We start from the raw sequence: 16945 nt of genomic DNA, 5'->3' as shown, positions 1-16945 counted from the left end.
CAGGGGGGCACGCCCCAGGGGCGTGGGCGCGTCCCCTACCCTCGTGAGCACCTCCCTCATCTTCTGACGTAGGGTCCAAGTCTATCCGGTAGGTTTCCTTCCAAAAATAACTTCTCTAGTTGATTTCGTTCCGTTTCGACTCCGTTTGATATTCCTTTTCTTCGAAACACTGAAATAGGCATAAAACAACAAATCTGGGCTGGGCCTCCGGTTAATAGGTTAGTCCCAAAAATAATATAAAAGTGGATTATAAAGCCCAATATTGCCCAAAACAGTAGATAATATAGCATGGAGCAATCAAAAATTATAGATACGTTGGAGACGTATCAATTACCAGAACTCCGGGGTGACAATTCAATGCATGACCGACGCCAACGGCACAACTGAAAGATTATACGGAAGGGTCGAAGAGATCTGGGAGCTTGACTATGCTGGAATGCACGATGCGACGATGTTCCATGTCAGATAGGCCAAGGACATCGTAAGAGAAAACAAGTATTTCACCACCATGTCTATACCCGACGCGAAGAGCACTCTTGTGAACGTTAATGTCATCGCCAAAAATGAGCCATGGGTACACGCTAAGCACGTTACACAATGCTTCTTCATAACAGACCCGACCAATCCCAGCCGTGTTGCGTGAGGAGATCCAAAAGGAGCATCATCGGAATGGATGGAGTCGCCAACGAGGAAGACTACGACCAATACGGCAACCCGATGAGGGAAGATGACGATGACGATGACGATGAAGCATACGTGAAAAGAAGAATCAAGACTACATTACCTAAGAAAGATCATACTCCATGGCTCCAGAAAAGTCACAAGGAGGGGCTCAACTACTCGGCAACGAACAAGAAAGGGAAGAAGCTCAATGTGAAACATCGTCGACATAGCTGAGAAACCAACATTTATATATCTATGTATCTATTTTGTGTACGCACTTAAGTAACCGCTATCGGTCAACTGATATGTTACCACCACATGCATGGTTCCGGTGATATTCTCACAATGTGGGAGAGGGAGACCCCGTCGTCGGGAGAAAAACAAAAAACAAAAACAAAAAGGAGAAAGCGGTACAAAAGAAAAAGAAAAGTAAATAGAAAAGAAAAGGAAAATAATAAAAGAAAAGAAAACTAAAAACTAGAAAAGGAAAATAATAAAAAGAAAAGAAAAATAGCCGTAGCGCTGGATTGGGGATCAGCGCTATAGCTAACTTAGCTATAGCGCTGGATCCTAACCCAGTGATGCTTCTATTTGTATTTTAGATTTTCAAAAATAAAAATTGGAACAGCGCTATAGCTAAGTTAGCTATAGCGCTTGTTTAGGATACAGAGCTATAGCTAAGTTAGCTATAGCGCTTCTTTCCAAGCCAGCATTACAGCTATGTTGAGTTAACCCCCCGCCACGCGGGCTCAAAATTTGACCAAGTCTCATTTCCCCCTAATCTCCATCTCTCCTCCCTCTGTAGCCGGCCGTCGCCCATGTGCCCGCCGTCGACGCCCTCGACCTCGCCGGCCGTCACCCCTGCGCCCGCCCTCGACCTCACCGGTCGTCGCCCATGCGCCCGCCCTTGACCTCGCCGGCCGTCGCCCTTGCGCCCTTCCTCGACCTCACCAGTCGTCGCCCCTGCACCCGCACCGTCGACCTCGTCGCCGCCTCCCTCTCCGTCGCCCTCGACCTCCCCGCCGCCGCCCTGTCCCCCGCCCCGTAAGCCTCTCCCTCTACTCTCCCCTGCCCTCCTCTCCCTCTTTCTCTCTGCTCTCCCTCTCTCTCTCTAATTTTAACCCTAGCTAGCCTAGCAATTTAGTTTAGGGCAATTTAGTAAATTTAGTTTAGTGCAATTTAGCTATTTAGTTTAGGGTATATAAAATACCTATAAATAAAAAATAGTAGCAAATATTTATAAAAAAACAGTAGCTAAAATTTGTAAAAAAACGGTAGCTAAAATTTGTAAAAAAATAGTAGCAAATATTTATAAAAAGACAGTAGCTAATTAGGGCAGTAGTTTAGGGAAAATTGCGCTAAACTAAAAAACAGTAGCAAATATTTATAAAATAGCTAAATTTTGTAAAATAAAGTAGCTAATTAGTTTTTGTAGGTATATAAATTAGCTACATTTTTTTAGCAAATGAGCAAATTTAGCTAATTAGGGCAGTAGCTAAAATACCTATAAATAAAAAATAGTAGCAAATTTTTGTAGAAAATTAATTAGGGCAGTAGCTAAAATACCTGTAAATTAGGACAGTAGCTACATTTTTTTAGCAAATGAGCAAATTTAGCTAATTAGGGCAGTAGCTAAAATACCTATACTAAAAAATAGTAGCAAATTTTTGTAGAAAATTAATTAGGGCTGTAGCTAAAATACCTGTAAATTAGGGCAGTAGCTAAACTAGGGGCAATTTATAAAAAAAGTAGCTAATTAGGGCAGTAGCTAAAAATACCTATAAATCAAAAACAGTAGCGACTTAGTAAATTAGTTTACGGCAAACTAGTAGCAAATTTGGTTATTAGTTTAGGGCAAACTAGTAGCAAATTCTTGGGGTGCAATGTTTAGTGAGGTCATTTCACTCTATGTACCTGTTTGAATGATATATTTTGCAAATGATATATGTCATTGATGTTATATGTTGGTTTTGCAATGGTGATTGAATGTCAAAAATATCCAAGTGGCCTATGTTTTGCTGGTACGTCGATTCGTTTCTACTCCGGCAAATTTCAGACGCTCCATATGTCCACTTTTTAGCAAAGGTCATGCCAAAAATTTCATGCTAGAAACTAGGACATATGGAGTACCCGGGATTTGCCGGAAGGGGAATGAGTCAACATTTCGACCAAATATAGGCCCCTTTTTTCTCTTCCTTATATCTTTTATTTACAATTGTTGAATAGGAAACATGTCTACCGACGCCGAAGTCATGGGTGGTTCTGCTGGCCTCGCTGACCCCATCGAGGCAGCAAATCACTATTTTGATTACCTGGACAAACACCAGATGTGATTGCATGGTGGCGGCAGTGGCACCAACCCAGAAACCGGTGCCGACACCGGCACCAGTACTGGCACCAGCACCGATACCACCCCCGAGACCGGCAACGATGCTGTCGTAGCCGCTAAAGCACCGAAGAAGAAGAGGACACGAAGACCAAACGAGCTTGGCATCGGACAAATTGTGGTCACGGAGATGCACCCCAAGAAGTTAGAGCCAACGGTGCTGGAGGAAGCACGCTCGTGCTGGGGCAATCAACTTGGATGCATCCTTAGGGAAACCGCCAACATCAATGACGAGAGGTTGAAGCAGATACCACATATGGAGCACATGCTCCTAAAGAAGTTGCACAATAGGCTCGTGTTCCCCGGCCAGGATGAAGGCAAATATAAAGAGCCGTGGGACGACGTCGCCATGACAAAGATAAACGACAAGGCAATGGTGACGTTCAACAATGACTTGTCCTCCTGGAAAGTTCGGGTGAAAAAAAGAGATTGTGAAGAATGAACCGTGGTCCAAGATTCATGTTGATAATCCGACAATAACGGAAGAGGACTTTGCAAAATTCAAGGAGAATTGCGTTAAAGAAGAAGTCAAGGCAAGGTCCAAGAAAATGAAGGCGCTCCAGGACAGGAACACGCCTCCCCACCGCCTCGAAAGCCATGGTTACGAGGGGAAGAGGCACATATGGGCCAAGGAGGACGTCGAACGTGAAAGTCTCGGAATCCCAGACCCCTTGCCGGAGTTCACCGACCGGCTGGAGCATGACTGGATCAGGGCCCGGTACAAGTGGTACAAAGTCAGAAAGATCTTTAACACGGACTCGAACACGAGGGAGTTCATGAGACTTTTGGTAATTGTTATATTACCACATTATCATATTAGCTTCCAATCAATTTGTCTGCATGTTTTGTCACATTGGTACACCATCTACGTTCCTTTTGAAGAAAGAGCAGCACCAAAAGGCAGCCGAAAGGACGAGTCATCATAGTCGTTGGCGAGGCACAAGTGGGACACCCCATTCAACCGGGCCCTGAACATACTGAAAAAGGTCCCGATGGACAAGCCGCTGTCCTATGGACGTGTGCACGGCGTCAAAGATGGCGCCTTGTGGAAGATGTGCTACCCCGAGGAGCCAGAGGAAAGAAGGAAGAGATGGTTGGTCATCACTCAGCAGAGCATCGACGAGAAGGTCGCGATTGCGGTCAATAAGACCAAAGCTAAAACCAAAGAAGAGTTGCTTGGGGTACTCAGTGGGTTGGTCACTAACGCGGTGGCCATCTTGATTCCTGCAATTTCCGGTTGTTCGAAGAGCAATCCAAATGCACGGCCGAAGGACTTTCCCCTTCCCAGCTTTGTCGGGAGCAATTCGGCGAACACCACAACACCAACACTTGCCCAAGCAACCGCAAAAGTTCCCGTTCCTGTTCATAGCAGCCCGACCTCCGTCTCTGGCATGCTCGGCGGGCCTTCATCGCTAGCTGAGCTCGACACCCTCACGTTAATTACGCGTCATAACCTTTTCACCAGCATGTCTATAGTCTTTCAGTTTAGTTGCCTTTCAGATGTTTGACGTCGCAGACATGTCTCCTTCGTAGGCCGACGACACCCCGTGCACCCTACTCTACGACATCAAGGGCCAGAAGGTGGCTGTGGGTAAGGCAACGATCGGGAAGCCGAAGGACCGCATGTTCCACAACTGAGAGATGCCCGATGGCGTCTTCAAGGTTAACGTGGCCAGTATCTTAGCGGGCTTCGAGGATTTGCCTCCTCCGGTACCAATCGACGACGATGACGAGACCCCTAAGATGATTGGCGCATGCAAGAGTTGGTTCTTGCCTTGGCCAAAGTCTCTTCTATGTCTTGAGGCGCCCAGTATCACGCCAACGCCACCTTCTCAAGAAGGTATGAACACCACCCCACCTACCAAATTACCTGCACCTGTCGTGGCGGGTGGTAGCGTACGACATGAGGGAGAGCCTCCATTAGTGCCAGATCATGTCGCCCCCGTTGTCGAAGAAGCAAATGCTGATGATGACATGAGGATGATGAGGCTGACCCAGACAAGTATTTCAATACCGCCTATGATGATGGAGGATTGATGGCTCAGGACGACGAAGACTCAGGCTATGAGCATGGAGATGATGACTTGATGCTGCCTGATTTGCCGGAGCCGGACGTCCTAAGGTGGAATGTAAAAAGTCTCTCTTCAAGCGATCCTCGCAGGAGACGCCTCTAGATGCCACCCCTACCCAGCAACACACCGAGGACCGTCCATTGATTAGCCTGACGACACTGGGGGTGGTGGTTAGGGAAGGTATGGTGGGATCACTACCGCCACCCGCCAAGAAGCAAAGGAAGAGACCGCCCAGGAAAGGCCCTAAAGGCGCCATAGGTGCTTCAAGCAGCCAGCTGCGTCTGAAGCCCCGGGTGGTAGACAGAATACCTATCGAAGGTAAGACGCGTTTCCGTGTCGCCGGCAAGCCGATCCTACCTGCCAAAGCACTAGAGCACATACTGAACAATGATCTAAAGAGACTCCATGAAGATGTGCTGGCCAGAGAGAAAAGCCTTCTGATCGCGAAGGAACCAGGATACCCACCTTACGCGGCTCGGGTGCTGGGTGGGAAGTTGTACGTCGAGACCTGCCCCGTGAATCAGTTCATCCTGTGATTTGACTACATCTATGACATGTTCCACATGACCAAGCTGGATTTCTAGTTCATCCGCATGTAGGCGTTGTATCTCAACTACTTCATCAGGATCGAGAACATAAAATATATCTGTGTTGCGGACCCTCTCCTGCCTTATCATCCCTAGTAAGTCATCTGCGCATATCCTTTTGTACGTGTTAATCATTCCTTTGCAAGCATGGAGGCTAATTTCAGGTGTACTTAATTTGCGCAAACTAGTGCAGAACCAGGTTTTAGCGCTGGTTCGTAAGGCCCTTTAGTGTCGATTCTACAACCGGCACTAAAGAGTGGAGACTAAAGCCCCCCCCCTTTACTACCGGTTCGGCACGAACCAGCGCTAAAGTGCCACCACGTGGCATGAGCCAGGCCCGGGTGCTGGTAGACCATTAGTACCAGTTGGTAACACCAACCGGTACTAAATGTTTGGGGGGGGGGTTTGGTTTTTTTCCCATTAATTTTGAGTTTTCCATTTAATTCTTTTTTGTTTGCTGGTATTTTACCATACTACATATTGTACACGTTATGCATATATATAAATAGATTTTCTCGTAGAACCGCATATATATAAATATATATCATCGAATGTCTCACAACCACCACCATTAATTATTCACACATACACATGTATATATATATACAATTTCTCCTACATGTTGCCTTGGTGCCTTCGGAGCACGATGACAAGTGGTTCATGGGGGCGGTAGCGGGTAATAGTATTCTCCTTTGGGATCTATGACCTGGTCGAGCAAAAATCCCGCTATTTCCTCTTGAAGTGCTCGTATGAGCTCCGTTGGTAGGAGCTTCTCCTGCACGTCATGGAACTGTTAAGAAGGAGATCAATATCGATAATCATGTAAAAATTGTGAATAGTGTTCTGTGAAACGTACCCATTGCTGTCTATCAGATCTGCTCCTTTCGGACGCCATCATGCGAATGTTCTCGCAAACGTAGTATGCACACAGATCAGTCCCCGACGCCTGCTTCAGGGCCTTTATGAGAATGGAATTGAATCAGATAATGATTAATCAAGCATGATATAATTAATTAATGGTATTGAAACAAGAATTAAAGAGATGGTAGCTAGCTAGCTAGTACTACTTAATTACTTACCTTGGGTCGATACCAAAACAGCTTTTTTGGCCATTTTCCTGGAGTCACCTTAATGAACTTTGCCCAAGCCCTGCTCGTCGGCAAAGAAAATTAATAAAGGGGTTATTAAATAGTTCATATTAGGAAAATGATGAACTAAATAGGCCGAGATATAGTTAATAATGATTGAAATTACCCGTTAACTATCCCAAACAAGATGGTGTAGTCACTTTCTATTTTAAGTAGTGAGTCCAGTACTTCAACTTTTCCTTTGTCAACTTTAATGTCTAACAAGATCCAGTGGAAACTGCATGCGCACACGTTTGCATGTCTTAATTAAGCAAGCATGTGCAAAACACTAATCAACTACCCTAAACTACATACACTTAATTATTAACATCTATCTAGCTAGTAAGCAAAAACATAATTTGTAGTACAAGACAGTGTGACTCACAGGAAGTTGTAAGGAAGTAGTATATCTTCATTAGTATTGAGGCGCTTGAATAACTCTAGCATGCTTTCCTCTAAACTTGCTCGACAACTTGGAATATTCCATGTGTACTCATTAATGGTATTTGGGTCAATGAACCCAACGCCATAGCATCCAGATTTTTTCATTTCATACATCTTCATCCTGCATAATACCACAGAAAAGAATATAGTGAGGATAATTACAGGTAATGATTGATCAAAATGATCACTACAGCTAGCTTCAGACTTAAATTACAGAAAGAAATCACTTACAGACAATAGCAACTGACGATAGATTTGTCGAGTGCGTCTTGATTGTATAACTGAAATAGTTCTGAATACTCAACAGACACAACTTTCTCATAGAAGTAATGCTCCTCCTTGACATTCACCATGAGGGACTCTCGATTGGAAATCTTGGTAATGTTCATGTACCATTGATGCAATTCATACATTCTCGTTGGGAGGTTCTTGACCTCGTCTTGCTCGACCAAAGGTTGGCCCCGGACATATTTCCATTTTATTTCCTCCTCTCTAAGCGGAGACATGGGCTCGATATCTAGGAGTTGTCCAACAGTGATCTTGAGGATTTCAGCCTGCATTATATGATCCTCAGTTATTACCACATTGCCCAGCTGGGGAACGTAAACGGTTTACCCACAATAATATTGGGCACACGTACTCTCATGTGTTGTTGGCACAACAAGCGGGGGGATCGATTGCGCCGCCTGTTCTCCTAGCCGGGGAACGGTTTTCCCGCTTTTTTGACAGCTGCTTGTTGGCTCGGGCTCGAGCTCGCTTCTTTCTATAGTCGTGCTCGATGTGCCTTCCTAATTTGGCGCTCATAGTCTGAGTCAACAGGCTTGGGAGCTGGTGGTCTAGCCATACGAATGAAGTGGTCAATCTTTTCCTTAAGAACTTTCTCCCTCGGCGGCGGTGCCGATTTCGGTCCAAAATGGGCGTCCACTTGGGCCTTCACTATGGCTGCGTTTTGCTCCTCGGTCATGTCGTAAGGCCTCTGAGGAAGAGGAGCGAGGCTTGGACGATATTTATATCGCTTGTCTCCGTCTGTACTTCATGTACTAACTCGACTCGTACCGCTACGCACCATAGCTGCAGTGTGTCTCTTCTGCGATTGTTGAGGCGGCGGAGACGGCTGACGTGGCTGAGTTGGAGCAGGAGGAGTGGCCTGACGTTGTGCCGGACTTGAAGCATGAGGTGTGGCCTGACGCTGTGCCAGACTTGAAGCAGGAGGTGTGGCCTGACACGGTGTCGGACTTGAAACAGGAGGAGTGGCCTGACGCTGTGTCGGACTTGAAGCAGGAGTCTGCTCAGGCGTTCGTGGACTTGGAGGAGCGGGAGTCTGCTGACACGGTAGCGGACTTCGAGGAGGAGTCGGGTCACGTGTTCGTGGACTTATAGGAGCGGGAGTCTGCTGACTCGGTGGCAGACTTCGAGGAGGAGTCGGCAGACGTGGTGTCAGTGGACTTCGAAAGATGATGCAATCCTTTCTCCATAGGATGATACGATGTATGGTCTCTCCCAGTGTGTGCTCGTCGTCACCTCCAGGAATGTCAAGCTGTAGCCCCGAATATGGTTCCACCACCTCATCAACCAAGAGACGAGCATAGCTTGCTTGAATCGAGGTGCAATGTAAGGTTGCTTCAGGGGTAATTGTAAAAGAAACGGCGTCCGCCACCTTCATGGATATGTTCTTCATTTTGAAGTGTATCTCACAGTTAGTGTTCTCTATGATGCCATCCACAGGGTATGTATCAAGTAGTGCATCGCCCGGGGTGGAACCAACGCTGCTTCTTGGCATGGATGGGACGGTGCTATCCACTGCTGTATGATCATCCGCTTGCTGCCGCCGCTGCTGAGATCCCCTTTCCTGGCTAAGTTAGTCGATCTGCTGCTGCTGGAATTTGAGTGCCGAGTTTGCGTGCCTTGCTTCTAGGCCTTGAAGGCGTTCCGTGTCCTGCTTCCTCTGCTCCTCCTCCAGCTTCCTCTTCTTCTCCTCCTCCATCTTATTTCTTGCACTGGTCCTGTAGTCGTCGTTCCATTCCGAAAAGCCCTCATACCAGGGAATAACACCCTTTCCTCGTGTTCTTCCCGGGTGTTCAGGATTTCCCAGGGCACGCGTAAGCTCGTCGTTCTCTCTTTTGGGCGTGAACACCCCCTTTCGAGCATCTTCTATTGCGTCAAGTAACTTTTGTTCGGGTCCTTTCGGACTTGCCTTCTTCAAAACCATGCCTGTCTTCGGGTCTAACGCCCCCCATGCGCATAGAAGCAAGTTCTGCACCTGGGGGGGGCAGCTCCTAGTAACCATAGTGACCCCTGCATCCTCCATCTCTTGCTCAGACTTATCCCACTTAGGCATTGCCACCGCGTAGCCACCTGGACCCAACCTATGGAACTGCATCTTTTTGCGGCATTGGCCTTGTTTTTTCTCGATCATTCCTCAGATAATTCTGATTCCTCGAATTTCATGAAAGCGGGCCAGTGTTCTCTTTGCTTCTCCAGTGTTCCCCTGAATTCTGGAGTCTTCCTTTCTGTAGCAAGGTAGTTGGCCCATACAGTTTTCTTGTGGGTGTTGAATGCAATTGCCATCTTCTTAAGAGCAGCGTCCTTGATTTTCTGCACATCTGCATCAGTGAAATAATCTGGTAGGGTGAAATGTTCCATCAGAGATTCCCAAAGCTTTTGTTTTGCTCTGTCGTCGACCCAAGTAACATCTGGGCATTTAGTTTTTGGCTCTTTCCATTCTTGAATGTAGATCAGGAGTTGGTCCTTCACAAGAACTCCGCACTCACGAACGAACTTGTTCGCAATGTTCTTAGGCGTGAGGGGTTCGCCACTAGCTTTGATGGATCAATGTTGTACTTTACACCCTCCTTCAACTTTTTGCCCGGGCCGCACTTTGTCCTACTGTCTGTAGAAGCAGATTTGCTCGATCCGGAGGGCTGAAAGAAGAAAGATCGATTCGTTAATATATCTTCAAATAAAAAAACATGTGATGATCACTAGATGCCTGCTTATATAAATATACCTCGCCGGTAGTCTTTGTTATTTCAAGATCAACATTGTATTCGTCATCATAATCATTGTCTGCATCATCATAATCATAATCATAGTTCATGACTTCATCAGCTCGGTCGTCGAGATCGAATATCTTATCATCACCCTCCTCGGTATTGTTCAAATATTGGGAGCCGTCATTTGCTTCATTCAGATCATCTGGCCTGTTAGGGCTGCGTATGATCTCGAACGGGGCCTCTTCTCCCTCTCTACCGGTATTATCCGCCATAGCTTTTATTTAACTAATACAGAAGAAATATAAAACAATTTAGTATTCAAATTACAATGCATGGATGCAATCAATAAGGAAAAACTGAATCATATAGTACATAATATGCATCGTCTCGAATAATATATAATTTTCGAATACATCGTCTCGAATAATATATAATCTCGAATACATCACTGGCTAGGTAGCTAATGAAGATCGAATACTACAGAAGAATCTAGGCCACTCACGGTTCCTGGGGCACGGGCGGTGGACACCCAAAGACAAGGAACCATCACAGGATCATATCTCCGGTCATCTGCCCAAAGAACCTGCCAGGTATTGGAGAACCTGACATCCATAGCAGCCATGTAGCGATGGACGTGATCGTCCTCCACCCTGACACGACGACGCACCACCTCCGGCGGGGCCGGCTCCCTCTGCACCGAATGTGGCCCACGCGAATGCCACCAAAGGAGATCAGGGTCGACTACGGGACCCGAGGCCGGGTTCCTCACCAAGCGGCGCGCCCCTCCAGGTAGCACCTCCCAGTGCCAGCCCGGGGGAGCCTAGTCCCGGACATGGGTCAGCCAGACGTCGTCGCGAACGGGTCGATGGCGAGGATGCTGGTCGGGTATCGTCGAGAACAAATACTATATGCCCGCAAAAAGTAACATTTTTTAAATGATTGGATTGTGATAACTAAAATTCTATATGCAAATTCTAACAATTTGACATTAATCTATTTCATCTAGCTAAAAGTAACTCTAAATTTTCTAACATTTCTATATATATAACTAACATTTCTAATATTTCTATAACTAAAAAATAGAAAAATTGCTAACATTTCTATAACTAAAAAATAGAAAAAAATTATAACATTTCTATATAACTAACATTTCAAATATTTCTATAACTAAAAAACAGAAAAATTGCTAACATTTCTATAACAATGTGTGTGTGTGGACATGGCGGCCGGGGCAGGAGCTCACCGGCGAGGGGCGGCGACGGGGACGGAGACGGGCGGTTACAACGGGGATGGGGACGGGGCGGCGACGACTGGGACGGGGACGACGGGGCGCGGCGCGGCGACGGGGACGATGTCGACGGGGACGGGGACGGCGACGGGGGCGGCGGCAAGGGCTGGCGGCGACGGGGCAGAGGAGAAAGAAGGAGAGGGAGAGATGAGAAACTGAATTTTTTTGAAGTGTTTTCTTATGTAGAACACCCCTTTAGTACCGGTTGAAGCCACCAACCGGTACTAAAGGTCTGTTTTGGCCAGGCCAAGCGGCGGGAAGCGCCCCCCCTTGTACCATGTGGTGGCACCAACCGGTACTAAAGACCTACCCTTTAGTACCAGTTGGAGCCACCACCCGGAACTAAAGGGTGTGCACTGCCAGGCGAGGGGCGCAGAAGTTTAGTCCCACCTCGCTAGTTGAGGAGCGCCAAGACCAGTTTATAAGCCCCGGCGCGGGCACTGCATTGAGCTCCTCTCAATAGCAGGCCTTCCGGGCCTACCTCTCCTACTCTACCTATGGGCCTACTGGGCTTGCGGGCCTGCATCCTGGCCCAACTACAGGTTGGGTTTCTAGTCGTATGCAGGCCGCTCTGGCCTAGTAGGTGGGCTTTTTTATTTTCTTATTGTTTTGCTTTATTTATTTTTGGTTTATTTATTTTTGAGTTGTTTTTTGCTGTATTTAGAGTTTCTTTGGGAATATTTTTGCTTTAGGTGCAAAAAATTACAAACTTTCTGTTAGTGCCGGTAGTTTACAAATTTGAATAGTTTACATTTTGAATTATTTGAAATTTGTGTGAATCACTAGTTTGTGAATAACTTAACTTTGGAAATATATTTTCCAGTGATTCTTTTTTCTTATGTTTAATATTAGTGTGTTTTATCATTATATTCAATTTGGTAATGCTTAGGTTATTTAAAAAAATGTAATGCCTTTGTAACAGACGAGTTTTCGTCCGAAACCCTGATACTTCGAAAGAGATTGTCCATTTTGTGCACGAAGTGCATCCAGTTTTTGCGGTAACCCTCTCTACTTTTTTGCACATGCTATGTGGGTGAAATTATGATACCATGCCAACTTTCAACCTTTTCTGACTTCATTTGAAATGCTTTTCAATTTCAGGGTCATTTAGCTGAAAAAATTAGTAAATGCATGAAAGAATTTGTTTGCACATTAAAATTCTTCGCGTTTCAAATGCCAGAACACATAACTACCCTACCTATTACAGAGATTCCCTCCTGGGTGTGAAACACAGAAGAAAGTGATGATAGTGAAGCCGATCACATCCCAGATCTTTGGGTGTGAAACTTTTTCTTCGCGTGTGTCCCTTTGCGCCGTAGCCATGGAAAATCTTCATCATTTAACTGGATGCTCGGGTCAATATTCACTGTGAATGGAGCAATTTCATCAAACTTTTCATAATCTTCTGACATGTCTGTCTTGTCATCCACTCCCACTCCCACGATGTTTCTCTTCCCAGAAAGAACTATGTGGCGCTTTGGCTCATCGTATGATGCATTCACTTCCTTATCTTTTCTTTTTCTCTGCTTGGTAGACATATCCTTCATATAGAAAACCTGTGCCACAACATTAGCTAGGATAAATGGTTCGTCTGCATACACAAGATTGTTGAGATCCACTATTGTCATTCCATACTACGGGTCTTCCGTTACCCCGCCTCATGTATATTGACCCATTTACACCTAAACAAAGGGACCTTCAAACCACGTCCATAGTCAAGTTCCCATATCTCCTCTATGTAACCATAATATGTTTCCTTTCCCGTCTTGGTTGTTGCATCAAAGAGGACACCACTATTTTGGTTGGTGCTCTTCTTATCTTGAGCGATCGTGTAAAATGTATCTCGTACCATTTATCTCGTACCCTCTGAAAGTCATTATATTCGAAGATGGTAACTGTGACAACGAGTACAGGTCATCTTCAATAGAGGCGTCATGCATGGTATGTGTCTGCAACCAGCCGGCGAAAGTTCCCATTTGTGCACGTGTAATCCAGTCGTCACACTGCTCCGGGTGTTTGGAGCGTAGAAAATTCTTGTGTTCCTCCATAAAAGGAGCCACCAAGGCGGAATTCTGTAGAACTGTGTAGTGTGCTTGAGTGTGAGAATGCCCGTCCATACATATTATTTGATCCCCTCCTAGCGTGCCTTTTCCATCCAGTCTACCATTATGCCGCGATTCAGGAACACCAATCGGCTTAAGGTCAGCAATAAAGTTAATACAAAACTCAATGACCTCCTCATTTTCATGGCCCTTGGAGATGCTTCCTTCTGGCCTAGCACCGTTGTGAACATATTTCTTTAAGACTCCCATGAACCTCTCAAAGGGGAACATATTGTGTAGAAATACAGGACCCAAAATGTTAATCTCTTCGCATAGGTGAACTAGGACGTGCGTCATGATGTTGAAGAAGGATGGTGGGAACACCAACTTGAAACTGACAAGACATTGCACCAAATCATTCTCTAACCTTGGTATGATTTCTGGATCGATTACCTTCCGAGAGATTGCATTGAGGAATGCACATAGCTTCGCAATGGCTAATCGAACTTTATCCGGTAGAAGCCCCCTCAATGCAACCGGAAGTAGTTGCGTCATAATCATGTGGCAGTCATGAGACTTTAGGTTCTGGAACTTTTTCTCTTCCATGTTTATTATTCCCTTTATATTCGATGAGAAGCCAGACGGTACCTTAATACTGAGCACGCGTTCAAAGAAGATTTCCTTCTCTTCTTTGGTAAGAGCGTAGCTGGCATGACCCTGATGTATGTTGTCTTTTCCGTGCATACGTTGCTGGTCCTCCCGTGCCTCAGGTGTATCTTTTGTCTCCCCATGCATGCCCAAGAAGCCAAGAAGGGTCACGCAAAGATTCTTCATCACGTGCATCACGTCGATTGCGGAGCGGACCTCTAGCTCTATCCAATATGGCAGGTCCCAAAATTTAGATTTCTTCTTCCACATGGGTGTGCGTCCGTCAGCGTCCTTCGGAACATGTTGTCCGCCAGGACCCTTTCCAAAGACTACCTTCAAATCCTTGACCATATCATGTACATCAGCACCAGTATGGTGGCGAGGCTTCGTCCGGTGATCTGCCTCACCTTTGAAATGCTTGCCTTTCTTTCTTACGGGATGCCTGCTCGTAAGAAATCGACGATGTCCCAGGTACACATTCTTCTTACAATTATTCAAATATATACTGTCGATATCATCCAAACAGTGCATGCATCCGCGGTATCCCTTGTTTGTCTGTCCTGAAACGTTACTGAGAGCAGGCCAATCATTGATGGTCACGAACAACAAGGCCTTTAGGTCAAATTCTTCCCCCATGTGCTCATCCCGCGCACGTACACCTGTTCCATTCCACAATTGTAAGAGTTCTTCAACTAATGGCCTTAGGTACACATCAATGGCGTTGTCGGGTTGCTTAGGGACTTGGATGAGCACATGCATCATAATGAACTTCCGCTTCATGCACAACCAAGGAGGAAGGTTATACAAACATAGAGTCACAGGCCAGGTGCTATGGTTGCTGCTCTGCTCCCCAAAAGGATTAATGCCATCTGCGCTTAGACCAAACCATACGTTCCTTGCGTCATCTGCAAACTCCTTCTCGTACTTTCTCTCGAGTTTTCTCCACTACGACCCATCAGTGGGTACTCTCAACTTTCTGTCTTTCTTACGGTCTTCTCTGTGCCATCGCATCGCCTTGGCATGCTCTTTGTTTTGGAACAACTGCTTCAACCGTGGTATTATAGGAGCATACCATATCACCTTGACAAGAATATTCTTCCTGGGGAGCTCGCCCTCGACATCACTAGGGTCATCGCGCCTGATCTTATAGCGCAGTGCACCGCATATCGGGCAATCATTCAAATCCTCGTACTCACCGCGGTAGAGGATGCAGTCATTAGGGCATGCATGTATCTTCTGCACCTCTAACCCTAGAGGGCAGACAGCCTTCTTTGCTTCATACGTACTCTCGGGCAATTCGTTGTCCTTTGGAAGCATATTCTTTATCATTACCAGCAACTTTCCAAATCTCTTTTCAGATACACCATTCTTTGCCTTCCATTGCAGCAATTCGAGTGTGGTGCCCAACTTTTTCTTGTCAGCTTCGCAATTTGGGTACAACAATTTCTTTTGATCCTCTAACATGCGTTGCAACTTCTTCTTCTCCAAATCACTTGCGCAGTTTCTCTTTGCATCGGCAATGGCCCGACCTAGATCATCAGCGGGCTCATCTGATGCCTCTTCTTCAGCTTGTTCCCGCATAGCCGGCTCAGCTTCTTCCCCCATTGTTGTATCATCGTATTCAGGGAACCCATGGCCAGGATAGCTGTCGTCATCCTCTTCTTCTTTATTGTCTTCCGTCATAACCCCTCTTTCTCCGTGCTTGGTCCAAACATTATAGTGGGGCATGAAACCGGACTTAAACAGGTGGACGTGAATGGTTCTTGACATAGAGTAATTGTGATCATTCTTACAGACAACACATGGACAAGGCATAAAACCATCTGCCCGCTAGTTTGCCTCAGCCGCAAGCAGAAAAAGTATGCACGCCAGTAATGAACTCGGGAGAGCATCGGTCATTGTACATCCATTGTCGGCTCATCTTCATTACACAACACCAAAAACACCAAATTAATACATGTTCATACATGTTCATACATAAAGTTCATACAAGACTTAAATGCAACAAACAAACAACTCTCTAACTAAAGCATTTAAATGCAACAACAAATGTGATCAAGATCGCAACTAAGGTAACAATTGACCCAGCAGCATAATGATACCAAGCCTCACTATCAATAGCATATTTTCTAATATTTCTAATATTCAAGCGCATTTTCTCCATCTTGATCTTGTGATCATCGACGACATCGGAAACATGCAACTCCAATTCCATCTTCTCCCCTCAATTCTTTTCAAATTTTCTTTCAAATACTCGTTTTCTCTTTCAACTAAATTTAACCTCTCGACAATAGGGTCGGTTCGAATTTCCGGTTCACAAACGTCCTAGATAAAAATATCTATGTCAACTTGATGGGCATAATTTGTCATAAACACGAAATGCAACAACTAGTTTTAAAAGAGAATATACCACATCCGAATCATAACAAGGATGGGGGCCAACGGGGACAGATATCAAAACCATGGCACTATGTATAACAAACAACGTATAGGTAAGATAATTATATGAGTAAATATATATCCAAATCACACAAACATCAATTTGGTAATGTAAAACATTCATGAACAAGAGGCTCACCACAAGGTGGTGCCGGCGACGGAACGGTGCGGGCGATCGAGTGTGGTTACGACGGAGATTTAGAAGGCACTAAGTAAACCACTCCTACATATGCAAACTAAGTGTTATTTTTAACCC

General features: G+C 45.5%; 1 pseudogene; it reads right to left on the bottom strand.

Annotated features, from left to right (window-relative positions):
- Window positions 1–9691: 9691 nt before the first annotated feature.
- Window positions 9692–15933, bottom strand: LOC147961732 (uncharacterized; annotated as a pseudogene).
- Between the last annotated feature and the right edge of the window lie 1012 nt (window positions 15934–16945).

Source organism: Triticum urartu, chromosome 7A, assembly GCF_056163025.1.
Source record: "Triticum urartu cultivar PI428250 chromosome 7A, HENAU_Tu73, whole genome shotgun sequence".
NCBI classification, from domain to species: domain Eukaryota; kingdom Viridiplantae; phylum Streptophyta; class Magnoliopsida; order Poales; family Poaceae; genus Triticum; species Triticum urartu.
Note: the sequence above shows the minus strand (reverse complement) of the source record. Positions and strands in the feature narration are given on the sequence as shown.